This window comes from Protopterus annectens, chromosome 12.part0, assembly GCF_019279795.1.
Source record: "Protopterus annectens isolate FY-2018-M chromosome 12.part0, PAN1.0, whole genome shotgun sequence".
Taxonomy (NCBI): domain Eukaryota; kingdom Metazoa; phylum Chordata; order Ceratodontiformes; family Protopteridae; genus Protopterus; species Protopterus annectens.
Genome location: NC_056746.1, coordinates 1,400,345,956 through 1,400,372,681, shown reverse-complemented (window position 1 = coordinate 1,400,372,681; position 26,726 = coordinate 1,400,345,956).

Here is a 26,726-nt window from a genome sequence, read left to right as displayed (position 1 = left end):
ACTTTATTCTTCTCCCGTTAACTGTCAGGTCCTTCTGCAGCTAACTGATCCTGGAATTTGTTGATCATAGTCAGTACTCTATCCACCAATGCAATGTTGCCTACAAGTGCTTTTGTACTCAGGTATGTACTCAGACATGGAACAACCTGTGTTGTTAAAAACTATTCTTTTGATTCCAGGCTGCAGATCTTACTGACTTCCAACTACACTCCTGTTTCTCCAACCTACCACCCTGGTCCTACCCCCCAGTGCATAGGTAATGGAAGGTGGAGGCTGAGTTGTAATCAGAAATATCTCCCTGCTTAGATACTGCTAGTTGGATGGGAAGGAGAATGTGAGACCTGTGCCCCAGAGGTGAATAGGATTAGTGCCTGCAGCTGGGAGACCTGTGCCCAGGGTTGAATTGGATCAGTGCGTGCAGCTGGGAGACCTGTGCCCAGAGCTGAATAGGATCAGTGCTTGCAGCTGGGAGACCTGTGGCCTAGTGGTGACTAGGATCAGTGCCGTGTCTGCAGTTGGGAGACCTGTGCCCTAGAGGTGAATAGGATCAGTGCCTATGCTAGGAGACCTGTGCCCTAGAGGTGAATAGGATCAGTGCTTGCAGCTGGGACACATGCAGAGGGGTGAATAGGATCAGCGCCTGCAGCTGGGAGACCTGTGCCCTGGAGGTGAATAGGCTCAGTGCCTGCAGCTGGGAGACCTGTGACCTAGAGGTCAATAGGATCAGTGCCTGCAGCTGGGAGACCTGTGCCCAAGGGTGAACAGGATCAGTGCCTGCAGCTGGGAGACCTGTGTCCTAGAAGTGAATAGGCTCAGTGCCTGAAGCTTCATCTTTACTGCTTTCCTGACTTTTCCTGGCCATAAGTTCTACCATACTGATATATCATTTGCAGACTAGGCAAAAAATTAACTGTACCTTTTGATGACATGCCTATGTTGAGCACTAGGATAGCCACGTCTCCTTGGTGTCCCAATGTCTCCCAGACATGTGGTCACTCCAAGTCTTGATTTCTACCAAAGCTTTCCAAACATTCTGTAACATCAGCCTTGTCCTTTCAGCCAAGGATGGGCAAATTCACTCTCCTTGTCTGTGCCATAAAGCCCCTGAATTGCTAATCAAATGAAGGATGGCCGGGCCATAGTCAGGCTGTATCCATCTATGTCACCGGCACATGCACCTGTACTGTCAAAAATGGAGGACTTGCTAACTTCTCAATAGTTATACAACTGTAAAGTTGGTATATAAAGTTGAGGGAGATGTGATGACTAAAGCCAGTTCCCACATGGGATCGCACATTTTTCTTGGTGTTTTATTGTTTGCTAAAATTAGTTTGTATAGTGGTTTGTTCTGCCAGTTCCTTTATTTTTGTTTTCTGGTTTGACCATGGAGTTTAGTAAAAGTACATACATGTGTTTATCAGGGTTTTGGCTGAATTATTTGTGTTTCTTTGAGTTCCAGTTGAGTGGTATTCAAATAAGACTTGAATTCAATAACTATGGAAAACTTGCAACTTGTAAATAGTTATACAGCATCACAGCAGTTCCATTATTCAGTAAATGTTATAAAATTGCTTGAAGGTCTTCTGTGAATGTCATACACACTTTCACTAAAGTTAGTGCTTATGTAGTCCCAATATTTTAAAGACTGATGTGTACTCTGCTCAAGTTTATTAGCATCTATGTTTTCTCATGAACCATCAGGTACATTTCCATTATGTATGAATAAAGTAGCCACTATCAGGTTGTTAGTATTTTTTTAATTTATAATAAAACAGTTGTCTAAAAAGATAAATGGCTCCCAAGCATGACTAAACTAGCTGACATGACAAACTGCAATCGTTACTGATAAGATTTATGCATTTGCAAAACTGTATGTGTAATAGTAACAGGATGGGCCGGATTCACAAACCATGCAGGAACAGTGTAGCCATGGCCTCCATGCGATCCAGGATAGGGCCATTTTCAAGTGCACGAGTGGCCCTATACTGTTGCTGCACGGAATTCCATTCAGTATGCAAATCACCTTATTTGTGATGAAAACCATGCAAATGAGGTGATTTTGTGATCCAGCAAGCTGAACGGATTCCGTATAGGAACAGTGTCAGTGCAAAAATGTTTTCAGCTAGTAGCCCAATACATTTTTGCATCTGACAAAATGGAGGCATGACAGCTCATGAAAAACATGTATTATGTAGAACAGACAAGCCAATGGCCAAATATAAGGCCACTGGCATGAAAAGCCACATAATATTTTTAAAAATAAAACTTTTATTTTTTTTATACAATCTCGTCCGTTTAAGCTAAGGGCAGCAGCACGCAAACACAGAGGTGCAAAAATAAAAAAGGAAAAACTGCCATTTAACAGAAATATGCATTTTGCCATTATAGTCAATGGTAGGCAGAATGTAAACAAGTCAAGGTAGCACTGGTTGCCAAGGGGAAAGGGTGTGCTTGGGAATTGTAACTATGTACCTGCATGCTGGGGTATGCAAATAAAGTGACCTATACTGAATCACAGATTTCTACCTAGTGGAAGCCTGCACTAAATCATGCAGGTGCAGGAATATACAACCATGCAGGCAGGACAAGAGGATGACTTCAGTAGGGGGTGTCATGCTTGATGTAAACTTATTGGAGCCCTGCGGCCCGTGTTTGCTCTTAGCTAAACAGAGCTAAGGAAGGTGGTGTGTCTCACATTGTTTAGCACTGTTTTCCCTGCTTAAATGGGTGTGGGCACTGCACACCAGGTTTTAAACAAAAAGAAAAATAGCAAATAACAGCTCAGTTCACATCTGAGCACTGGGTATGTGCGCCGCACCTCTGGGCTTAAATGGGAAGGCAATGGGAAGGGAAAACAGCAGTAGGAAGGCAATCAAGGAGAACTAGCATAGCTGGCAGGTGAAATGTATCAGAATCAGCCAATTACACAGGCAGCAGCCCAGCCCAGCACACTACTGTAAACTATGCAAACCCCTTTCATTCTGTTTTTTCCCAAAAACACTACACCACTAGTGTACACAGACAGGGAAATTTTACCTGATAAAACTAACAAAATGATAGGGGCTGCTGTCGCTCTCATACATCAATATGTGCAAGAGGCTGAGGGTGGTAAGGATGTGAATGCTGATAACCATCCCACAGTAAGGAGGAGAAGAGTGTACAGACCCAGGGTGACCTACTAGGCCTACATAAGCTGGAGCTAGTGGAGCTCTATAGGGTGGACAGGAACATTCTACAGCAAATTGTTGAGCTGTGCCTGCCCTGCCTCACACACAGAACCAACAGAGGGGAACCCATCCTAGTGGATACTAAGGTATGTGTAGGCTTAAGAATACTGGCCACAGGTACTTCCAAAGGCCAACTGGGGATATCATTGGGATCTCACAGGCATCAAAATTCAGGGTACACCACCATTTCCTGGATATCATGTCAGCACATGCCGGTGAGCACATATATTTCCCCATCACCCGTGAGGTGTTGACCAGCAGTATGCATTTCTTTCACCAAATAGCAGAATACCCTAAGGTAGTGGGTGCTATAGACTGCACACACATACACATCAAAGCACCACCTGGCAAGTGGGGTATGTTCTACATAAACCACAAGGGCTTCCCCTTCATCAAAAGCCAGGTCATGAGCGATGCCCAGGTCATTATCTTGAATGTGTGTGCTGGCAACCCTGGGAGCTGTCACAACTCCCACATTTGGCATATGACACAGCTGTACCAGTCATTTGCCAGTGGGGACATCCCATATGGCCACCTAGTGTGGGATGCTGGCTACGCACTGGAGATGTGGCTGATGCCACCCCTCAGAAATGCACACACACCTGAACAAGAACTCCATAATGAGGCACATGCAGAAACCAGAATCATAATAGAGAGTGTGTGATGCTCAAGTCATGGTTCTGCTGCCTGGACATATCCGGTGGAACCTTGCAGTACTCTCCAGCTACATGTACAAAATTTTCATAGTATGTGCCATGCTACACAATATGATCCTGTGGAAACAGCTGCAGCAAAAATAGCACTGGGCAAGGCCACAAAGGCCCCCACCATTGCCAAGGCCAGCACAGGCACAGAAGGCCGTGGAGGAGGAGCCACCTGAGCCTGCCCAAGTAGGCAGAAGGAGGCTTGCCCAGTATGCCCAGGCCTTGGCAAAGAAGCAAAGCATAGCACATACACTGACATGGTAGGGACACAGGGAATGACACCTCTCTCTCTGACTCGCACATACAGTAAAAGGGATGCCAAACATGACACTACCTGTGCTTTACCATGTATAGGGAGTGTACTATGTGCATCCGACATAGTCAGCCTTCCAGTACCATCCTCAGTACTGGCTCAGCCACAAGGTAAATCATTATTCCTATCAATTACTGAATAGAGTATCATGTTTTGATAGTTGTATGTATAGTATAGATGCGAGTATGCAAGGGAATTGGGTGGCTGAATGAGATGGGGGAATCGGGTGGCTGAATGAGATGGCAGCAGATACTGGACACCTATATGGGCAGCATGAAATCCATAACAAACACTGGTGTCAATACATTAGGTAGTACTAGAGAAGGTGATAAATCCTACTGCAGTACATGTGGTGGCCCAAATGTATGTCCAAAGGACACACACATGCATGTCAGTGAGGCTCACATACCCACCACCAGACTCAGCTAGCAGAACAGGTGTAGATGACCATTAAAAAAGGCTGGGCTAAGGCCTCCAATTGATGGCAGTGGTAAACTACCCCCCTCCAGACCTACACAGACAGACTGCAACAGGTCTGGCAGTTGTATGTTAATTCTGAAGGGTAAGAAGTCTGAAACAGAAATGTAGGTCAATAAAACCTAAGATCTGTACTCCACTGACATGCCTCCAGTCTGCATGATAGGTCAGAATACAAAATGATGTGGAAGCCAACAGAGTACCTGACATACCAGTATAGTCATAGCACAGTTTAAAGTTGTCAGGTGTAACCCCCCCCCCCACAATCCTATGTAGAAATGCAGTAACATGTAAGTGTGAGGAGTAGTATCAGTGGAGCACAGATTACCCGAGCTGGCCCAATCTACAGGATAGTGTGCCCCCCCCACAATCCTATGTAGAAATGCAGTAACATGTAAGTGTGAGGAGTAGTATCTGTAGAGCACAGATTACCCGAGCTGACCCAATCTACAGGATAGTGTGCCCCCACAATCCTATGTAGAAATGCAGTAACATGTAAGTGTGAGGAGTAGTATCAGTGGAGCACAGATTACCCGAGCTGGCCCAATCTACAGGATAGTGTGCCCCTCCCCCACAATCATATGCAGAAATGCAGTAACATGTAAGTGTGAGGAGTAGTATCCGTGCAGCACAGATTACCTGAGTCGGCCCAATCTACAGGATAGTGTGCCCCTCCCCCACAATCCCATGTAGAAATGCAGTACCATGTAAGTGTGAGGAGTAGTATCAGTGGAGCACAGATTACCCATGCTGGCCCAATCTACAGGATAGATTGTTGCATGTGTACAATATGCAGGGGTCTGTGTGTTAAGTTGTGTGTTCAATATTGTCTGGAAGTGGTCAGCATGTAGGCATGGTGGGTTGTGTCGCGGTGGCCTATGGGCAGTACAGTGGTTGACAGGGCCATGTTCCAGCAACTGCAGGGCCAAACACAATGCTTCTCAGCAATACTCATGTCAGCAGACATCCATACTCACTGTCCAGATGTCAATATCTGTCACCATCTGAAAGATGGACCTGCCATGAATGTGGGCTCAGGCATACACACAGTACACAGGTGGAAGTACCCCAGACAGAATACATAAAATTTAACTGTCAGCTGCACACAACATTGGAATTGTACAGACAGGTTAGCAGCACATTAGTTGACTGTGTAGTATGGAATACTGATGTAGTCTGGCCAGTCACTGGCAGACCACAAAAGGCACAGTTATAAAGTAATGAGAGACTGCCTATGTCCCTGCACAAGGCAGCATAAGGGGAATGTCCCAGGTATATTTGTGAGTCAACTACAAGTAGCTTCCATATCACACATGCACTCAGCTCACCCCACCATCAGCCACAGTTGTATCACAGGTCATATCCTTGCTGTTGGGAATGAGTACAGTATGACCCCACTTCTATATGGGAATACCCACAGAATGCAGCATGCTGAAGAGCTGTCCTATGCAGGTGTGCCCGTAGCTGTAAGCGGCACCCTGTCTGCATCCAGACCAATGGATCAATATGGACAGGAACTATTGCCATTAACACTTTGGCACACTTACCCTATTACCCCAGGGGAATCCACTGGCTCACAGCCTGGGTATGTAGGAGTGACAGAATGCAGTGGCCTGCTACAGATGGCTTGCATCACTACTAAATGACCTACAGTCCTCTGTCAAAGGCTTGTGCCTCACCTGTAGTGCCACTGTATGGTATCTCATGAGATCACAACTAACAACCTAACACAGTCAACAGAACATAAATGCAAGACCATGTTGACAAATCCCAGTAGCATGCCCCCCATGTCTCACTGCATGAACTGTGGACCAATCCATAAATACCGCTGGGATGAAGGGTCAACTATAGGGATACTTCTCAGATATCACTCGCATAATATTAGGAAGAGGATAGAATAACAGAGTGGGGGGGGGTGTAGATGCATGGACGTCATGGAGTGTGTGAAGTCTGAAACTCTGATGTGTGCCCATACCACCCTGCCTGCAAACCCTGTAATGGGTGGCTACAAACTGCTTGTAAACCACAATGTGAAGAGGAAATGACCAGATATATGAGCCCTGCCTCTGGGTAACCTGGTTGAATCTGTACAGCTGAAAGGTATGGCCATAGCAGGATATGGCCATTCTGTTAAGTTGATATATGTACAAGAAGGGGATCCTCAGACACCATAGTACCAAGGTGCTGGACCATTTACACAAACCCATCAGTAAGTGTCTGTAGCTACCCCTCAGAATGGCAGGAGTGTGCAAGAATGTGTAGGCTGTGGACCACAATACTGGACTCAGCTTCATTCATTTTGTATTTCCCAGTAAATAACTGTGAGCAAATAATTATATCTGTCAGTAGTTGATGACATAATACATCACAGTGTAAACAGTACATATGTCTAAATATCTCTGCTAACACCAACCATGTAACACAAGCAACACAGTCAGCAGTAGTTACAGTATCCCCCTATCTGTCACCCATTGTGACTCCATATTGTCAACCTATCTGCAGATATCCTGCAGAAACAGGTTGCTAGCTGTATGTGTCGTACACCAAACCCTGGAATGGAGTACAACCCTACCTGGAATGGATTCACACACTCACTACAGAAGGTCATACTGGGCATGCTCCTACACTTAAAGAAATGAAGCCCATGTCTGACAGCACAGTGGACTATACATATCTGCCATTCGCAGATGTCTGTGCACACAAACCAAATTGTACACCATTCATGCTTCACACATACATTGGATAAAAATACTCACACATACCCAAGGCCAACACACTATAATATGTCAAGCATACACACACAGAGATGTGGGGAAGAGAGAGACAGACAGTGACAGAGAGAATTCCATTATGAAGCCTGTCCCACCCACTACACATCCAATTGGCTGATATCACATGATATGCTGATGTCAATCACTATACACATTCCGTTTGGTAGCCCTCAGCCCTACAGTGTCTGTGGTGCTTGTGATACCTGTGTAACATGATAGTACAAATCAGTGTTCATGTAGCATTTGTATACTCAGTCCTGTTAAATGTAATGTTGTGTGTGACTGAGTGTGTGTGTGTGTTTCCAGAGGAATGATTTATGGCCCATTCACACACATTGCACTTCCCATTGCCCATGTTAGCACTTCCGCTGATGTTGGTCACCTTGAAATAAACCATTGGCCAAGTCTCAGCCCTATAAGCTCTGTGGTGCTCATGATAACTGTGTAGTACTGTAGGGTAGCAAACTAGTTAGATAGGAGTTCTAATCCTGATCCTGGCAGCTGTGATTGTGTGTGTGTGTGTAGAGATATATGATTTTGAGGCAATTCACTCCATTGCACCTGCCATTAGCAACTTTAGCACACCTGCTGATGTCAGTCACCTTAAAATAACCCTTTTGCCAAATTTCAGCCCTCTAAGCTCCGTGGCACTCATGATAACTGCATAATACTGTAGTATAGGAAACTAGTTAGGTAGGAATTCTACTCCTGGTCATGGCAACTGTGATAATGTGTGGGGAGATGAATGATTTTTGAGGCCATCCATACCACTACTCTTGCCATTGGTCTACTGTACCACACCTGCTGATGTCAGTCACCTTGAAATAACCCTTTGGCCAAATCTCAGCCCTATATGCCCTGTGGCACTCATGATAACTGCATAATACTGTAGTGTAACAAACTAGCTAGGTAGGAGTTCTAATCCTGGTCCTGAAAACTGTGAGAGTGTGTGTATCTTTGTTGACACTTGATGTTGTGGTCATTCCCACTTCTCTCTCCCCTCCTTTAGCACTGCAGCTAATGTCCCTCACCTTCAAAGATACCTTTGGACAGCTTTTCAACATATAAGCTCCGTGGTGCTTGTGATAACTGCATAATACCATAGTGTAGTAAACTAGTTAGCTAGGAGTTCTGGTCCTGGTCCTGACAACTGTGGTAAGATGCGTGTGAGAGTGTCTGTGTCTTTGTTAACACCCTATTTTGTGGTCATTCACACTTATTACACTTCCTTCTCCCCTCCTTTAGCACTGCAGCTGATGTCACTCATCTTCAAAGATACCTTTGGACAGTGCTTCAACATATAAGCTCTGTGGTGCTTGCAATGACTGCGTAATACTATAGTGTAGCATGCTAGTTAGGAAGGAGTTCTAATCCTGGTCCTGTAACCTGTGATAATATGTGTGAGAGTGTGCACGTCTTTGTTGACACCTGATTTTGTGGTCATTCACACTTCCCTCTCCCATCCTTTATCACTGCAACTGATTTCACTCACCTTCAAAGATACCTTTGTACAGCTCTTCAACATTTAAGCTCTGTGGCCCTTGTGATAACTACATAATACCATAGTGTAGCAAACTAGTTAAGTAGGAGTTCTAGTCCTGGCAACTGTGATAATGTGTGTAAGAGTGTGTGTGTGTCTTTGTTGACACCTGATTTTGTGGTCATATACACTTCCCTCACCCCTCCTTTAGCACTGCAGCTGATGTCACTCACCTTCAAAGATACCTTTGGACAGCTCTCCAATATATAAGCTCTGTGGCACCTGCAATAACTATGTAACACTGTAGTACCAAGACCTAGCTAGGTAGGGGTTTAAAACACAGTATTGGCAAATGTGTGTGTGTGTGTGTGTGTGTGTGTGTGTGTGTGTGTGTGTGTGTGTGTGTGTGTGTGTGTGTGTGTGTGTCAGCAGTATTCTGTGTGGGTGTATATAAGCAGGATCTTGACATTGGTAGGTAATGCTCATGATCAGCTGATGGCCTGTGTATGAATTGCAGTACTCCACCTGCTAACTGCATGTGGAACAGTTGTGGTATAATTTCTATAGCCAATTGCATGGAAACTCACTCCTATAAGTAAGCACTGCAAGTTGGTGTTGGCCATTCTCCTTCACTGTGAGCAGGACTTCATGTGGGTGCGTGACAAACAGCATCACAGGTGGTAGTTGGAAATACCTATTACAACAAACACTGTGGAGACAGGCCAATAAACTGGAGGGGGATGTTCCAGACATGGATTCAGAATGTAAGTATTGCTGTTCTACATTTGAAGTAATGTTGGTTTAACAGTGTTTGTGTGGATATGGCTGTTCTGCATGATTTAAAGAATGGCATGACAGTGTTCTGTGGTTGAGAAAACTCTCACCTGTAGGGCTATCTGCAGACTGGCCAGAGTTTGGAGTCTTAGATTTGGTGTGTTACTCACACATTTTCTGCCTTTATAAACCCAGTAGCATACTCTGATGATTGTAGTCAGTAAATGTAACATCCATGTGTGTTACTGACTTCATATTCTTCAGAAGAGATATGTCACAACAAACCCTGTTACACCAGCAATGTTTTCAGTTTATAACTGCTATATGTCAATATTGGCTCTAGGTTTCTGCCTGCCCCCAAGTCTGTATCCCTTTGTTCATGTGTCATGCAGTAAGAGGTGGATATGTACAGTATACCATTATGTACTGACATAATTCCTAATATCAAACCAGTGATATATCAGACTGCCAGACATGTAATGTATAAGAGGCCTAATATCTGAGGCCAAAACCTGGACATTCTGTTGTAGTCTGTACAGTAGTGAGGTCTGTGTACTTATGGTGACTGTTGACAGAGTGTATGTATTATGTAGCTGTGTATTGTGATTATGTTACTTGGCCTGTGTAAAGACTGGGGAAGATGTCAGTGTTTTTGGTCTGTTCTGTCCAACATTTCATGCTGCTCCAATTTCTGATACCCTATCAGCCTATATGTTTGTAGGGCCAGACTGAGACATGTCCCATACCACAGTCAGGCATCAGACTACACTGTGAATTGGGCCAGTATATGTAGGGTTAGTGTGTGAGTGGCAAACATGATGATGACTGTTGTTCACACAGTCCATATACTGTGCTATTACTTAGGCTTACCATTATGTGACTGTGACTGTGCTGAGAATGGTTCTGGGTATGCACTTTCACACTGGTGTCTATTACTCTATGCTGATACATGCCAGCAGTGCCTGCTATATTTGCAATTACATGTGTATTCCCCATAGGTACATTGGGTTAGTATTGTGGCAGTCTGCCTGCAGTGCAGACAGTACTTGGTGACATGCCTATCAGCTCAGTGTATTTACCCTAGTGTGATGTCATGTCCAGATATTTGTCAGATGTACTGTTGCCTGGCCACCATACGTGTTGTGTATTTCTGACAAAGTAGTGGGCTGCTGTGAAGATGTATGTCACTAACTAGTGTGAAGTATGTGGCTTGGGACCTCTGCTCCTCCATATAAATGTGAATACATATATACATATATATCTAAATATATGTATATGTATACATAAATATACAGAAATATATGTTAAGCTACAAACACATGCAATCTGAGGCTAATGCTGCTGCACACAAGATGTCTACATCTGAAAATGCACTCACTGAATGTATTCCTTAAAATGGGGAACCATGGCATCTGTGCTGTAACAGAGACCTGATTAAAGGCAGCAGGAAGCACCCCTGCACTACCAGCCTATTACCCATTCCACATCTTTTGGCTGCAGAACTGTGAGTGAAGCTCCAAAGGTGGTGGTGTTTCCATGTTCATTAATAAGGCACACACCTCCAGAGTGTTGACCATCTTAGGCATTACAGATCCTGCAGGCATAACTAACATTGGGTAGGACAGTGGTTCAGGTCATAGCCTGCTATATGTCCCCAAACATGTCCCGACACTCACACTCCATGTCCCTAAACACCCTGGAGGATAATATTGTCCAGCCTAACACTCACATACTGGTTGACTTCAACTACTCCGCCATTAACTGGGAAAGCTACTCATGTACCAATGCACATGCCCATCACATCAACCTCGTCCTTCCTAACATGGGCGACTGTTCCTGTTTGCAATTACTTATGTATTCCCCCAAGCAAGATTGCTTTTTTGTTGTGTCAGTCTGCCTGTAGTTTGGATATTGCTTGGTGACATGGCTAGCAGCTCAGTGTATTTTCCCTAATGTGATGTTATGCCCAGATATTTGGCAGATGTGTACTGTTGCCTGGCCCACATAAGCATTGTGTATGTCTGACACATCAGTGGGGGGATGTGAAGATTTACATGACTAACTCCTGGGAAGTTACTGGGTTTTGGACATGTGCTATTCAACTCAATAGATGTTGGAACCAACAGGAGGGTGTTACTGCATCACATGTGTCAGCTTATCTACACCAGTATGTCAGATATGTCCACATTTTCATGCCCCCCCTTTGCCAGGTTTGGTTATGCTTTTTTGCACTAAGCTGTTCTGAGCATACCTGTCACTGGCCAGATTGTTCCAGATTGTCCACATTTATTGCCTATATTTCTGGTCTGTTGAACAGTATCATTTTATTCCTTCCTGTGGTGAATCACTGTGATCATTTGAGGATGTCTGTCACTATATGATGACATAAATTACAGTTTCATAACTGGCATCCTTCTGAACATGTATGCTGACATACACCCTGTTCCTGTAGTGGCATTCTACATTTATACCTGCAGGATGTACATTGTGTCACTAGTGTTGGTCCATTGCCTCCCCCCCTTTGCAGCCTTTGTCCAAATCTCTTGCACGTAGGAGTGGGGAGGTATGGTGCTGGGTATAACTGCAGTACATGCTAAGCACAGATATCTATCTATCTATCTATCTATCTATCTATCTATCTATCTATCTATCTATCTCTATATATATATATATATACACACACACACGTGTGTCTGTGTGTGTGTGTGTATGCATATATATCTATATCTGTATATCTGTATATGTATGTATATGTATGTATATGTATTTATGTCTGTATATATATATATATATATATATATATATATATATATATATATATATATATATATATATATATATCTGTATATGTATATTTATGTATGTGTATATATATATATATATATATATCTATATAAATATATATATATATATATATATACATATACACACACACACACACACACACACACACACACACACACACACACATATATGTACCTAGATATATTTATATATATATATATATATATATATATATATATATATGTTCGTATATATTTACCCTTGTATAGATATTATATATATATATATATATATATATATATATATATATATATAAAATATAGATATTGATATATGTTTTATATATGAATATTGATATATCAGTATATTTCGTGTTTGATATCTACACATTATATTATTTTATGATATATATGTTCATATTCTATATGTATAATTTCATATGTAAAGCAACATACATCTGATGTATACACTTTTCATATGCATATATCATCATATGCATCTATATTTGTATATTTCTATATTATAAACATACTGGTTCCATAGTGTTTGTTCCATAGTATTCTGTACCTGTATTGAATGATATATTTAAAATAAAAATTAAGGAATTCAGGTCTGATGGAGTAGTGGTACATTACTCTGACTAGGGTATACAGGATCCTGGGTTCAAATATGGGCAGGGGTGGTTGTTTTGTTGCTGGGTAGAACAAGGGCTGTTGGCTACAGAGTGATTAAAGCACTTTTATGCAGTTGTAAGCGGGTTTGCTTGCGTTTGCGCGGTGGTAAGCAGTGCTGACTTTTGGTTAAATATGCTTACAGACAGCCTTCAAAGTGCTTAATATATGCAGACATTGCTTAGTGCCATGGAAACAGGCTTAATCCTGCTTACTACTGCTTACTCCCGTTTACCCCTGCGCTAACGTCTTTAAAAGAAAAGAAAAAAATGGTGATAGGAAAGTGGTGAAAACGGGGGCACAAAGACAGAAAGACAATAGGGAAAGTAGCTAGGGATGTGCAGGACAGTGTAAGGAACTTCCATAGCTGTCTATTTCTTCTACAGCAACAGCTGTGCATATATACTGAATTTTGAGGTATATTTGGACACTCAAACCCCTGAAAGAGGAGTGAGGACAGCAATAATGTTTTGTGAAGCCAATTAGACCAGATTAAATGTGTCCAGTGGACACATATGTAAAATGGACAGCTATGTATGGGGCGATATATATATATATATATATATATATATATATATATATATATATATTTTTTTTTTTTTTTTTGGGAACAGATTGCCTTTTTTTTTAAGGTGAGAGTGGAATGTTGGGAAAGGTAGTGGGTATATTTGGGGAGGTAGATTGGGTAGGAAGACATACAAGACAGACAAGACTGCATACATGGGTGGTATATGACACATGTGGGGGGTAAACACCTTGGACAGGAAGGGGTGTTTGGAAATCGGAAGCCAATGATCCACCAAATGGAAACAGTGGGACTGAGGTCCCCATCCATGGGCAGTCACCACTACCCCTTCATGGCTCCAAAGGTGGCTATGCTGGGGGCTGAGCAAGAGGGGCAGGCTGACCCTCTAATTGCACCACGTGGCCCTCAAGCTGGTGTAGCAGATCTCCAAACTCCTTTTGGGGCTTCCTACACATCAAACCTCAGACCTGGCTTCGGGTGTCAGGATCCTGTCCATATCCACTCCCAGGGAGGGATGAGCCCCATCCCCTGAGGCAGTTCCACCCAAAGTTGGTGCAGGACCAGTGGACAAGGAGGTCCCAGGGTGGGTCCCAGATGTGCTGGGGCCTGGTGCCATGGCCAGATGAGGTGGGTCCCCTGGGGCCAGCCTTCCCAAACGTGCTATGGTGTTACAGTTTTAGAACATATGCGGGTTAGTAATAGTCACCACAATCCAGGATTAGTTATAACAGCATGCAGAGATATTCCCATTAACCCAAAACAACAGCTTTGGAACAGTTGCATAGCAAACAGAACACATGCATATATGGAACCGCAGTGGCCATTACAACAGCATGCAGGTTACAGTGATAGCAACAAGCCACCAATGATAGTATTTCATAATGGAACATTACTAGAAAACATTTCTTTATTTGTTGAACAATAGGACATATGTCCCAACAATAGGTTTGGTGTAAACATACCCATTGATTTGTGTGTTTAGATTATTGTTGCAGATATGGTGGGGAGGGGAGAGAGATGTCAATTAACAACTTGTATATCCATGCAGTACTCACAACTTTAATGGTAATTGCTCTAATCATTACTCTACAGGTATTATTACAATACCCTATGACCTTGGTTTGGGCAGTGATATGTTTGTACACAGTGTATACTTCAACTGTCTTATAGCTAAATTCTAAATTTCTTACCTGGTAGACCTGTGGAGAGAATGCTTGTTAACACTACCTGACTGTTTCTATACATATTCATGATTCCTAGTTACATTTATGCACATACCTCTGAATCTCTTAATGCACAACATGTGGACAACGCTTGGCACCATGGGGCTATAAAAAAGGACATATTTTGAATATTGCTCTTATAAACTTTTAGACAGTTGCTACAGTAATATGATTTGTTTTATTATACATTTTCTGAAGGATTTGAAGTCTGACACTCAAATGACACTCAAATGGATGTCATTATTTGGTGACTACAATCCTGAGATCATCCCAATAACTTGCCAGGGAGAAAGAGGAACAGGCCAAAAATATGTGACAATTATCTGGACATTCTGTGAAAATCTGTACAGTTGAGAGGTATGATTAGGCATACAGCTTATTACCACTCCCATGATTTGAACCATGTATGTGTGTGCTAAAAATACAATTTCTGCTTCATCAGAGTGAGCTATTTAGAAACTGCTGTCTGCTCTTTCAGTGTTTTCTAAGTCTCTCTTGGTTGTACAATCTGACCTTGTACTTACAACAGTCTTATACAGACATTCCTAAACATATTTTTTATGTAGCACAGTGTGGGTAACAAGGGTTAACCAAACATTACTATTCAGAGAATGCAACACTAAGTGCCATACAATACCAGAGTAAACACAACCAGTGTAGACATAATAAAGGCATGAATGCTGAAAAAGTAAAGAAAAAAACACCACCAAAGACAGGGTAGAGCTGATAGATATCTTTTACTGCAAAGATCTGGTACCTCAACAGTTTTCTGTCAACGGACAACTAATACAAAGTGTAAATCGTGACAGTTATCCACCACAGCAAATTCAAGGATGCAGGAACACCAAACATGAAGATTTAAGATTCACATATACGTGGAATAAGATGTCAACCAATTATTTGGATATTTCCATTTTTAAACAAGAAGGGAAACTTGTGAGTAACATATTTAGGAAACCTAGTTTCTCTAACTCCATGTTACATTTCAAAAGTTGTCACCCCTTCCATTAGAGGAAAGGGGTGATCAAAGGACAGATGGCCCGACTATCAAGGTTAGTTAGTAATGATGAATTGTTCAAGAAAGAGATGTATACCTTGATAGGTTTATTTATGGAGAGAGGATACCCATTGAATTTACTATTGAAAACCAAAAAAGAGATATACAGGAAAAGAAAGACCTTGTATATTCCCATACTTAACGGTATGGATAATATGATGTCAACACAAGGAACAAATAATGAAGGGACCGATTTAAAGAAAGACAGTCTTACCTTTGTTTTGAGGTTCAATGATATGGCCAATGAGTTTTGTAATAGTATAAGGACTAACTGGGATCATTGCATCAATGAACAAACGAGAAAATTGTTGGGAGGAAGTCCAAAAATTGTTTTTAGTCGGGGGAATAACATCAAAAATATTTTAGAAAGGGAGGGTAAAAGGTATATTAGATCTCGGATGAGTAAATGTGGCAACTGTAGTAGTTGTAGATTCATAGCTGAAGGGAGTTATATGTGCGTAGTGAGCTATGGACGTACATTGGCATGCCCTGGTCTATGCAACTGCAACACAAAAAACTGTGTCTATATAGCATCATGTGCCACCTGTGATGCTTATTATATTGGCATGACTACTCGTAAGCTACGAGAAAGAATTTGTGAGCATAATAGATGTATAAGAAATAGGGATGTGCATAATGCCTTGTATTTGCACAGTAGGGTATGTGGCAACTTTACTAAATTTTTGTTCTTCATCATAGATAGGGTGATGCCTTTTACTCCTGGTGACATCAACAATAGGGTGGCAGTTTTGGAATCTGAGTGGCAGATGAGATTGAATGCCACCAGATTTCCAGGTTTAAATGACCACATTTCTTTAAAACCACATTTAAAGTTAAGAGCTAGTGTAATGTGATATGCTTAAGGTGTGCGTTCTGTATTAAACATTAAATATTATTGATTATATATTACATACATTATTAATGCATTTCAACCATTTAATAATATTTGTGGGTGGGCATTATGGATATGGGTTTACATATTCTGATTGACAAATGAAAACAACAATATGTACCTTCAGATAGATAAATGAAGTTGAACATTATGTTTATTTTTTATTTATTTGATTTTCATTATTGTGATGGATATTCCTTTAAGGAATTAATGGAATAATTGATTAATTGTGTGAGTTAGGGTGTGTGGTTGTGTATTTAAGTATGAATGAATTGGCGTTATACAGACTCTGATGATACCAGCTTGGCTGGTGAAAGCGCTTAGTCTGTGTGTTTACCGTTTTGGAATAAAAGAAAATAATTTAAATCTTCGTGTTTGGTGTTCCTGCATCCTTGAATTTGCTGTGGTGGATAAGTGTCACGATTTATGGTTGTGGATCCTGGTTTTGGCTTCCTCGTTTTGTTTTTTAATACAAAGTGTAACCATCTTAAATACATTTCAAAGACCATGAATCATCTAACCACATTCAATTAACAATAATTAATATCAGTTATCATCATTCTAACATTTAAATCTAAACACTGCTCACATTTTTGTCATTGACATTTCTATTTAAATTATTAATTTTATATTGCTTTGCAAGCTATCAACATTACATTTAATTACATTCTATTATAAAAATTTGATACAAAAATTAACAAACGAAAGAACTGTGTAGGGATGTTTGAAGGGTTTGACACTGGCTGTGGTAGACTGTTCCTGTTCTGCCTACACCTAGTAAGTTTGTGCCTTCTAAGTTGTCTTCTGCAGTCATGTTATTTGAGCAAATTTTATGCAGGAAAGATGAGCATGAATTTTTTTAATTTGTTAAAAAGGATAAAAAATATAATATTTCTAAGAATGAGTGGAAAACATTGAACTCATTAAGAGGCCAACTTTCTGATTTTGTGTTCAAACAAGCGGACAAAGGTGGGAACTGGGTTATCATGTCAAGGTTACAATCAATAATTTTTTGATTTATTATTGAGGCAGGAGGATTATTTGAAGCTGGACTTGAATCCTATACAGGAGTATAATGAGCAATTGCTAGAGCTTTTAGAGCCTGGTGAAATATTGGGTTTCTTTAGTAGGGAGAATGTAAAGAAATTGTATATTGACAAACCTTGTATCTGTTTCTTTTATGCTCTGTCCAAGATACATAAAAGTTTCACAGATTCCCCAGGTAGACCCATAGTTTTAGGGATAGGTTCTTACCTGCAAAATGTAGGCCTATTCATTGATTCATTTTTGAAAAAATTCTTGGTCAAAGTTCCTGCACATGTGAAAAATACAGCAGATCTTTATGAATAAGTAAAACATATTCCTTGGTGTGAAGACTAGTATTGGGTGGTGGCAGATGTTAACTCTCTGTATACCGATATCCAGTTGAGATGGGGTTTGGAAGCAATCTTGGAGGTCATGGGGGATGGACATAAAACAGCTTATGTGGCAAGACTATTGGAGTTTTGCTAAGTCATAATTATTTTGTTTTTGAAAAAGATTTTTTTCCTACAGCGCAAGTGGATGGCGATGGGAAGACCTTATGCTCCCATTTATGCCATACTTTACATGGGATTTTTTGAGAAAAAGTTTATTTATGGTACTAGCTTTTTTTCAAAAGTATGTTGTATTTTTCAAGAGATACATAGATGACTTGATCTTTTTTGTGTAGAGGTGACCCTAAAGGGTTTGAAGAATTATTTTCCCATTTAAACACCACTGAGCATGGTTTGAAATTTTCTATGGTAAGGGGCGATTCTAAAGTGATATTTTTGGATGTTGAGTTTTATGCAAATATATAGAGCTGAGTATATTTTTCTGTATTATTCTGTATTATAGAGCTAAATTGTTGCTTAGATATCTGTTGTCTTACTGCTCTGCAAATATATAGAGATCAGTATATATTTTTTGGCTTTATAATTTGCACATTTCTCACATCTGTGTTGAAACTGATTCCACCCCCCCCCCTGATTTCCTGCCTTGTCTTCAGCTGATATAATTGGCTTTATAGCTGGTGTGTGTGCCCTGTTAACTAACAATCTGCATTCAAACTGGAACCTTAGTTTGAGAGACAGCATTACAAGACTATCTGCAAATATATAGAGCTGAGTATATTTTTCTGTATTATTCTGTATTATAGAGCTAAATTGTTGCTTAGATATCTGTTGTCTTACTGCTCTGCAAATATATAGAGATCAGTATATATTTTTTGGCTTTATAATTTGCACATTCCTCACATCTGTGTTGAAACTGGTTTTCCCCACCCCCCTCCCTGTTCTTGGTTGTAGTTTAAATTTGGTGGCTTTTGCAGTGCCCGCCCCACTGTAGATTTGATCTAGGACGCTCCCCCAGTCCCATCTCTTTACCGCATTCTACCTAATAAACCCTTTCTGCACTTGCTTTTAGTCCTTTTTAATTTAATTAAATTTTTTCAAACTGTGTGTGGACTAATATTGCTACATACTCAAGTGTGCCAGCTTGCACTGCATGAGAATTGTTTTTACTACTGCTTTTGCTACTTTTCTGAAAAAAAAAATTATCTGCTTTTACTGTATTTGTGTTTCTTCCTACTTTATTTTGCTTTTGCGTCATCTTAAAAGTACTCAATTATATTTATTACTGCTTGATGTAACTCATTCTAAGCCTTTTAGTTTAAACACTTGGGCTTCAGACCAGTTGTTTTACATTAAGAGGGTTCGTGGTCTGTACTGTAGTGGCAGAACAGGTAGCTTACATCCTTCTAAGTTGGGAACTGCTGATTGAGGGCTCAGTGTCTGTTATTCTAAAAGTGTATTAATTCTGGTTTAAGCACTTGGGCTTTCAGGCCAATTATTTTACATTAAGAGGGTTCGTGGTCTGCACTCTTGTGGGAGGAGAGGCTGGTCTCTGGCCATCTGAGCTGGGAATTTCTGGCTGAAGGCTTATAGTGCATGCATATCTGAACTGCTTCTTACTGAAATTGGTACACCTTGTTTGCTGTAGCATAGACTAGATCCAGGCCTGCTGAATCTAGCTTTGTTTGTATAACTTGAGCACTAATCCAGGCATTCTTTAAAGTATTCAATTGTATTTATTACTGCTTGGTAATGACTTGATTAAAGTGTAGCTATCATTCTAAGTCTTTTGGATTAAGCACTTGGGCTTCAGACCAGTTGTTTTACATTAGGAAGGTTTGTGGCATGCACTGTGGTGGCAGGACAGGTAGCTTACATCCTTCTAAGTTGGGAACTGCTGATTGAGAGCTCAGTGTCTGTTATTCTAAAAGTGTATTAGTTCTGGTTTAAGCACTTGGGCTACAGGCCAGTTATTTTACATTAAGAAGGTTCGTGGTCTGCACTCTAGTGGGAGGAGAGGCTGGACTCTGCCCTTTTGAGCTGGGAATTTCTGGTTAAAGGTTTATAGTGCCTGCATATATGAACTGTTTCTTACTGAAATTGGTGTGCCTTGTTTGCTGTAGCATAGACTAGATCCAGGCCTGCTGAATCTAGCTTTGTTTGTATGCTTGTTGTTTATTAGCTTGTTATTTCCCAGGAACGCTAATTCCACCTAAACCGCGGCTTTTCAGCGCTTCTATGGATCCCTAGTGATATCTGCATTGCTTACTGTACTTATTTCCTTGTTTCACTTAAAAGAAAGTTACTGTTTGTCATTTTTGCATTTAAGTTACCTGTAACACATTGCACTTAATTTACCTGGCACTTGCTCACTAAGCAATTATATAAGTCAGCACTAAAAAATTAAAAGCACTACACCCTCACAAACTCCCCTTGAGTACCTTGTTCCCAATTGGCCCTTGTTTTCAATTATAAAGGAATTCCCAATACTATTCTAGCATGTCCAAAGGTCAGTTGTCATTCTCCTCTCCGGTCCAGCTGGTGAATTTGGGAATCTTGAGGCAATATTACAACTGCCTCATGTACACAGACAACCGTCTACTCCTCCCAACAAATTCCAACACATGTGAGAGATGCAACCATATAGCCAAACTGGAGGCTAAGCTCTCTCAACTCAGTACTGGCATAACCAGTCAGGAGGAGGAGAAGGAAACCACACTCACTACAATTCCAGTCTCACATAGACCTACCACGACAGCAAACCAAACACATAATTACACAAAAACCATACTTGGAGGATCTATATAAAGATCTGCCTAAGCAGCAGAGACCTCCAAAGCAGACACCCAAGCAACCGCTACCCCAAAACAAAACACGTGCAACACATATCTCACAAAGCCAGTGTGCCAAACAGTCACAGCCCTTAAGGCTAAACAACATACCTGATACACTTGTAATAGGTGACTCTATCGTCAGGCACACTGACATCCCGCTCACCAGGCTGAACAAGGAGAAGGTCATGGTGAGCAGCTCTAGGATCCGCCACATAACACAAGCACTCAGGTCACTCCAAGGAAAGTACAAATATGACTCAGTCATTGTCCATGCTGGTGTGAATGACCTGAGACGTACCTCCCTGGACTACATGAAAAGAGACATAGAGGAGCTCTCCGAGCATGCAGCCAAGGTCGGTATGACCCTGAACTTGAGTAGCATCTTACCCTCACCAAGAATGATGCCACAATATGAAGACAAGATGATCAATTTCAACAATTGGCTTAAGTATTGGTGTCATTCAAAGGGGATCCAATGCCTGTCAGCCTGGGATGATATGCTCGACAAGCCACGATGCTTCGCTAAGGACGGCTTGCACCTGTCACCCCTAGGCTTTCGGATATTGGCAAAGGCTCTTGCTACCCCCATAGTGCCTTTTTTAGGCAAGGCTCAAAAGACAAACCCACCTCCATAGGTATCACAAGGGATAAGAAACTAAGAGTAATGCTACTCAATGCCAGAAGTCTAAACCTCAAGATGCACCCACTCGAAACTCTCCTTAGCATGGAGAACATCGATATCTGTGCAGTAACAGAAACCTGGTTCAGGGCTCCCGAGAGCACCCCAGCACTACCAAGTTATACCTCATACCATGCTTTTCAGCCCCAAAACTTGGACCGAACTACAAAAGGAGGGGGAGTATCAATATTCATCAAAGATACCCACACCTCCAGGTTGGTGGCACAGCACGAAGCATCACAGACTATCCATGTGCAACTAACAGAGGGTAAAACTGCCTTCCAGTTTATAGCCTGCTACAGACCACCCTCCCAAACCCAGGAACCCCACTTGGCCTTCCTGAGAACACTGGAAAATATGAAGGTCTCTCCAAACACCATTATATTGGGCGACTTCAACTACCCAAACATAGACTGGGAGCATTACTCTAGCTCCAACACCCTAGCCCAAAGGTTCCTAGAATTCATAAACTCAAATGCTATGGAACAACGTGTTACCACTCCCACAAGAGGGGAAAACATACTGGACCTGATCATCACCAACATGGGGACTCTATGCTCCAGACCAGAAGTGTATCCCTCACTGGTAAGATCAGACCATAAACTAATCTCACTGGATATTCACATCCCGACCCCACCCCCTGCCCAGAGAACCACAGTGAAAAACTTCTCTAAAGCAAATTTCACACTCCTCAAAACCGAGGTGGAATCCTTCAAAGGCCTCGGGCCTGTGGAAAATACGGCCCAGACTGCAGAATCCTTTATAAATGCATTCTATGAACACCTTCAGGAATGCATGGATCATGCAATCCCAAATAAAACCAAGACCCAATCCTCCAAAGGCAGACGTCCTGTCTGGTGGACCCCAGCCTTAAACAAACTATACAATAGAAGGAGGAAGCTACTACATGATAGAGCAAAATCCCAAAAAGGGAAGGCATCTCTGATCAGTATTAGCAAAAAACTACGGGCACTCATAAAATCGTCTAAGGCCAGCTTCGAGAGAAAAATTGCACAGGACACTAAGGATAATCACAAGGCTTTCTTTAGTTATGTTAGGAACCTGGGTGGGAATTCCCAGATATGCTCAGAATTAGTCCAAAATGACAAAAAATTCACTGAACCCACAGACATTGCCAACATCCTAGCTGACAGGTTCAGCACAAATTTCCCCCCCCCTCCCCACCAAAAGGGGAAATATCTATCCCAGCAGAGTGCTGCCCCCCAGACATCTCAGATGCTCAGGTAAGAGTCGCCCTCTCCAAAGCAAAAAACACAGCATCAATGGGACCAGACGGTGTCCCAGGCTGCGTCCTACATGAACTCCAAAAAGAGCTAAACCCAAACATAAAACTACTGTTCAATCTCAGCTTTACTACAGGATATGTACCCAAAGAGTGGCATACAGCAACAGTGGTCACTCTCCACAAAGGTGGTGCCTCAACGGACCCTGGAAACTATTGCCCCATAAGCCTGACTAGCTTGGTCTGCAAAGCTATGGAAAGGATCATCATGGACCTCATAAATAAAGATATTGGGGACCTACAGACACTGGATCCTACCCAGTTCGGCTTTGTTAAGGGCAGATCCTGCCTCTTAAACCTGGTTGACTTCTTTGAAACCGTCACCAAGGCCATTGATGAAGGGAAGGTGGTCCACACAGCCTACCTGGACCTCGCAAAAGCCTTCGATACAATACCCCACTCGAGCATTATAGATAAGCTCACCAGCTTAAATATAAACCCCTATGTCACTAGATGGGTTGCAAACTGGCTCAAGGACAGAACCCACATGGTTAGAAGTGGAGCCATGTCAGACTCCAAACCAGTTACAAGTGGCATCCCACAAGGCTCAGTCCTGGGACCTCTCTTATTCAGTATATATTTCTCGGAGGTACAGGCCAACATGGAAGGACTGTGGCTGACCAAGTTCACAGATGACTGCAAACTGGGTGCCATAATCGACTCTCCAGCTGACACAATCATTCTCCAAAAGGGCCTCATAGAAACAGACAACTGGTGCCAGAGCCATGGCCTCAAGCTAAACGCCAAAAAGTGTATAGTCATCCCCTTTGGCAAAAACAAAGTGGCCATAAATTACCACATAGGTGGTAATCCATTAAATACAGAAGAAGTAATTAGGGACCTGGGGACCCAAGTTGATAGCAATCTCTCATTTGACAACCACGTGGCCAAAGTGGTTAGAAAAACATTTTATATAGCCCACCTAATCATGAAGGGATTCACATCTAGATCAGGGGAGGTCATCGTGCCTCTTTACTCATCCCTCGTCAGGCCCATAATCGAGTACAATGCCCCTTTTGGGATGTACCTTACCAAACACCTGCAGCAACTGGAAAGACCCCAAAAGTACCTCACCAAGAGGATCAAAGGGCTCAAACAGATGCCATATGCTGACCGGTTAAAGAAACTCCAGCTCTACTCAGTGGCATACCGCCTGCTCAGAGGCGATCTGTGCCTGACTTATAAAGCCATGTCCAACCCGGAATTAAGGGACATGCTGCATCTCAAAAAATCCAAATCCCATCGAGCTACGTGCTCGAGAGACTTGAACCTCAGCACTGAAATAAATAGGACATGCTGGAGGGACAGATTCATAACCCAGAGGCTCCCTTCACTCTGGAATAAAATCCCAGTCCAGGTTAGGCAGAGTCCCTCATTGACTCTCTTCAAGAGGAATCTTTATGAGTGGATGGGAGATCGTAGGTTTACCCCGGGTATCACTTCTGTGTCACTGTTAGACAGAGGCACAGTATACTAACCTCAAAAAAGGGCATAGCAAAATTAATTTAAAATGAGTGGTGAAAGCCAAACATACTCTGGCTAGGCTTATAAATGCCCTAGGGCAGATAGCCTAGTATGAACCTATGAACGTATGAACCTATGTGGACTCAAATAATAATAAGAAAATTCAGTTTAGACCTTATAGGAAGGAAACTGCTGTAAACAATTTTTTTGCATACACCTAGTATGCATCCCCCCAATTTACTTGAGTCTTTACCTTTGGGTGAAATCAAACGCATAGCTTGGAACACCTCTGATGAAGCATTTAAAATGGAATTTTTATTGAATGCCAAAAAGAGGTTAAGTTCAAGAGGTTATGATGAGAAAATATTAAGTAAGGCTTTAATTGAGGCCTTAAGTAATAGACATGTCCGTAGGGTTAGCAGGAGTAAACATGCCAATGTTAGATTAGGTAATCAGGAGGAAAGGGAACTTTTTTCTTTCTAAATATTCTGGGTTCTCTGAAATTAAGAGGAGAATGATTTTGGAATCCTGGCATTTAATAAGTGGGGATGTCCATGTGGGAAAGTTATTTCCTAGATATGTCAAATTCTCATATGGACGTTATGCAAATTTGAAGGAACTTTTGAACATGGCCCAGGGTCAAGTTCAACAGGATTCATCTGGCATGTTTCCTTGTGGCCGTTTTAAAGTTTGTGCCCATGTTAAGAATATTATAGGAGGTTGTATTAATGGCAGAAAATTTGTTTATAAGGGGAAGTTTAGCTGTTACTCGTGTGCTTTAGTTTATGTCATTGGTTGTAACTGTACTGAAACCAAATGGTATGTAGGGCAGACTAAAAGGGCTGTAAAAATTAGGATTTTGGAACATCTTAGGGATGTTCGCAATGGCAATTTAAAAAGTCCTGTTGCTGAACATTTTTTGAATGTGCATAGTGGCAACACTTCCAGTTTATTTTATTCTGTCCTGGCTCAGCCTTTAGCTTGGGGGGGGGGGGGGTGATGTAGTTAGAAAGAGTTAGAGAGCACGTTCATTTTAAATTACAGGACACTTTCACTGAGGGGTCTCAATTTGGAAATGAATTTAGCATATTAAGATATTGCAGATTGCTGTTCTTGTACATTATTTAATGATGGTCCTTGGATCAGTTTTGTTACACAGTTTTTTTCTTTTGTTAATTTTTTGTATCACATTTTATAATAGAATGTAATTAAATGTAATGTTGATAGCTTGCAAAGCAATATAAAATTAATAATTTAAATAAAAATGTCAATGACAAAAATGTGAGTAGTGTTTAGGTTTAAATGTTAGAATGATGATAACTGATATTAATTATTGTTAACTGAATGTGATTAGATGATTCATGGTTTTTTGAAATGTATTTAACATAGTTACACTTTGTATTAGTTGTCCATTGAAGGCAAACAGCCGAGGTACCAAATCTTTGCAGTAAAGGATATCTATCAGCTCTATCCTGTTTTTGGTGGTGCTTTTTTGATTTAAACACAACCAGTCCAGGATTTAGAACTTTATTGCCAGGCAGTTGCAGTTTTTATTAAATATCACCTATATGAGACTATTACTGTCATATTGTATGGTTTATTCAGTACAACCCATACACAGTTTTTATACTGCCAGGTGAGTTTCTACTGCTTTATATTTATTTGGTATGACTACTACAAGCAGGATTGTTACTCACCAGCCTCACCACGCAGCCTTTGCAACCTACTGGCATGGGCTTCCTGATTCACAGCCCGCTGAGCTGCAGCTGTAAAGGGAATAAAGAAATATTTAGGCATACCTATTTATCACATACACAGGCTGGACTTTGGTAAACAGTTATTGATATGAATACTTACACACTGCTGGGACATCACCCCTCTGCCTTGCTTCTTGGACCCACTTGTTCAAGAGCTCCTTCTTTCTCTGCTTCAAGACAGCATAGTGGTACCAGACCTGCTCACCAGTCCGAGGGATACCAGTGGCACTGGTGAGATCATGGGTGAGAAGGTCCCAGGCTTCTGCTTTATATTTGGAGCCCTGGTACTGGCCCTGCAGCAGCCTCTCATCATGTTTTTTTACCAAGAGTCCTACCATGACCTTGGACTCCTGTATGCCCCAGCACTGCACCCGGAAGTGCATGCCCTCACCAACACCTGCCATACCGCCTACAGTG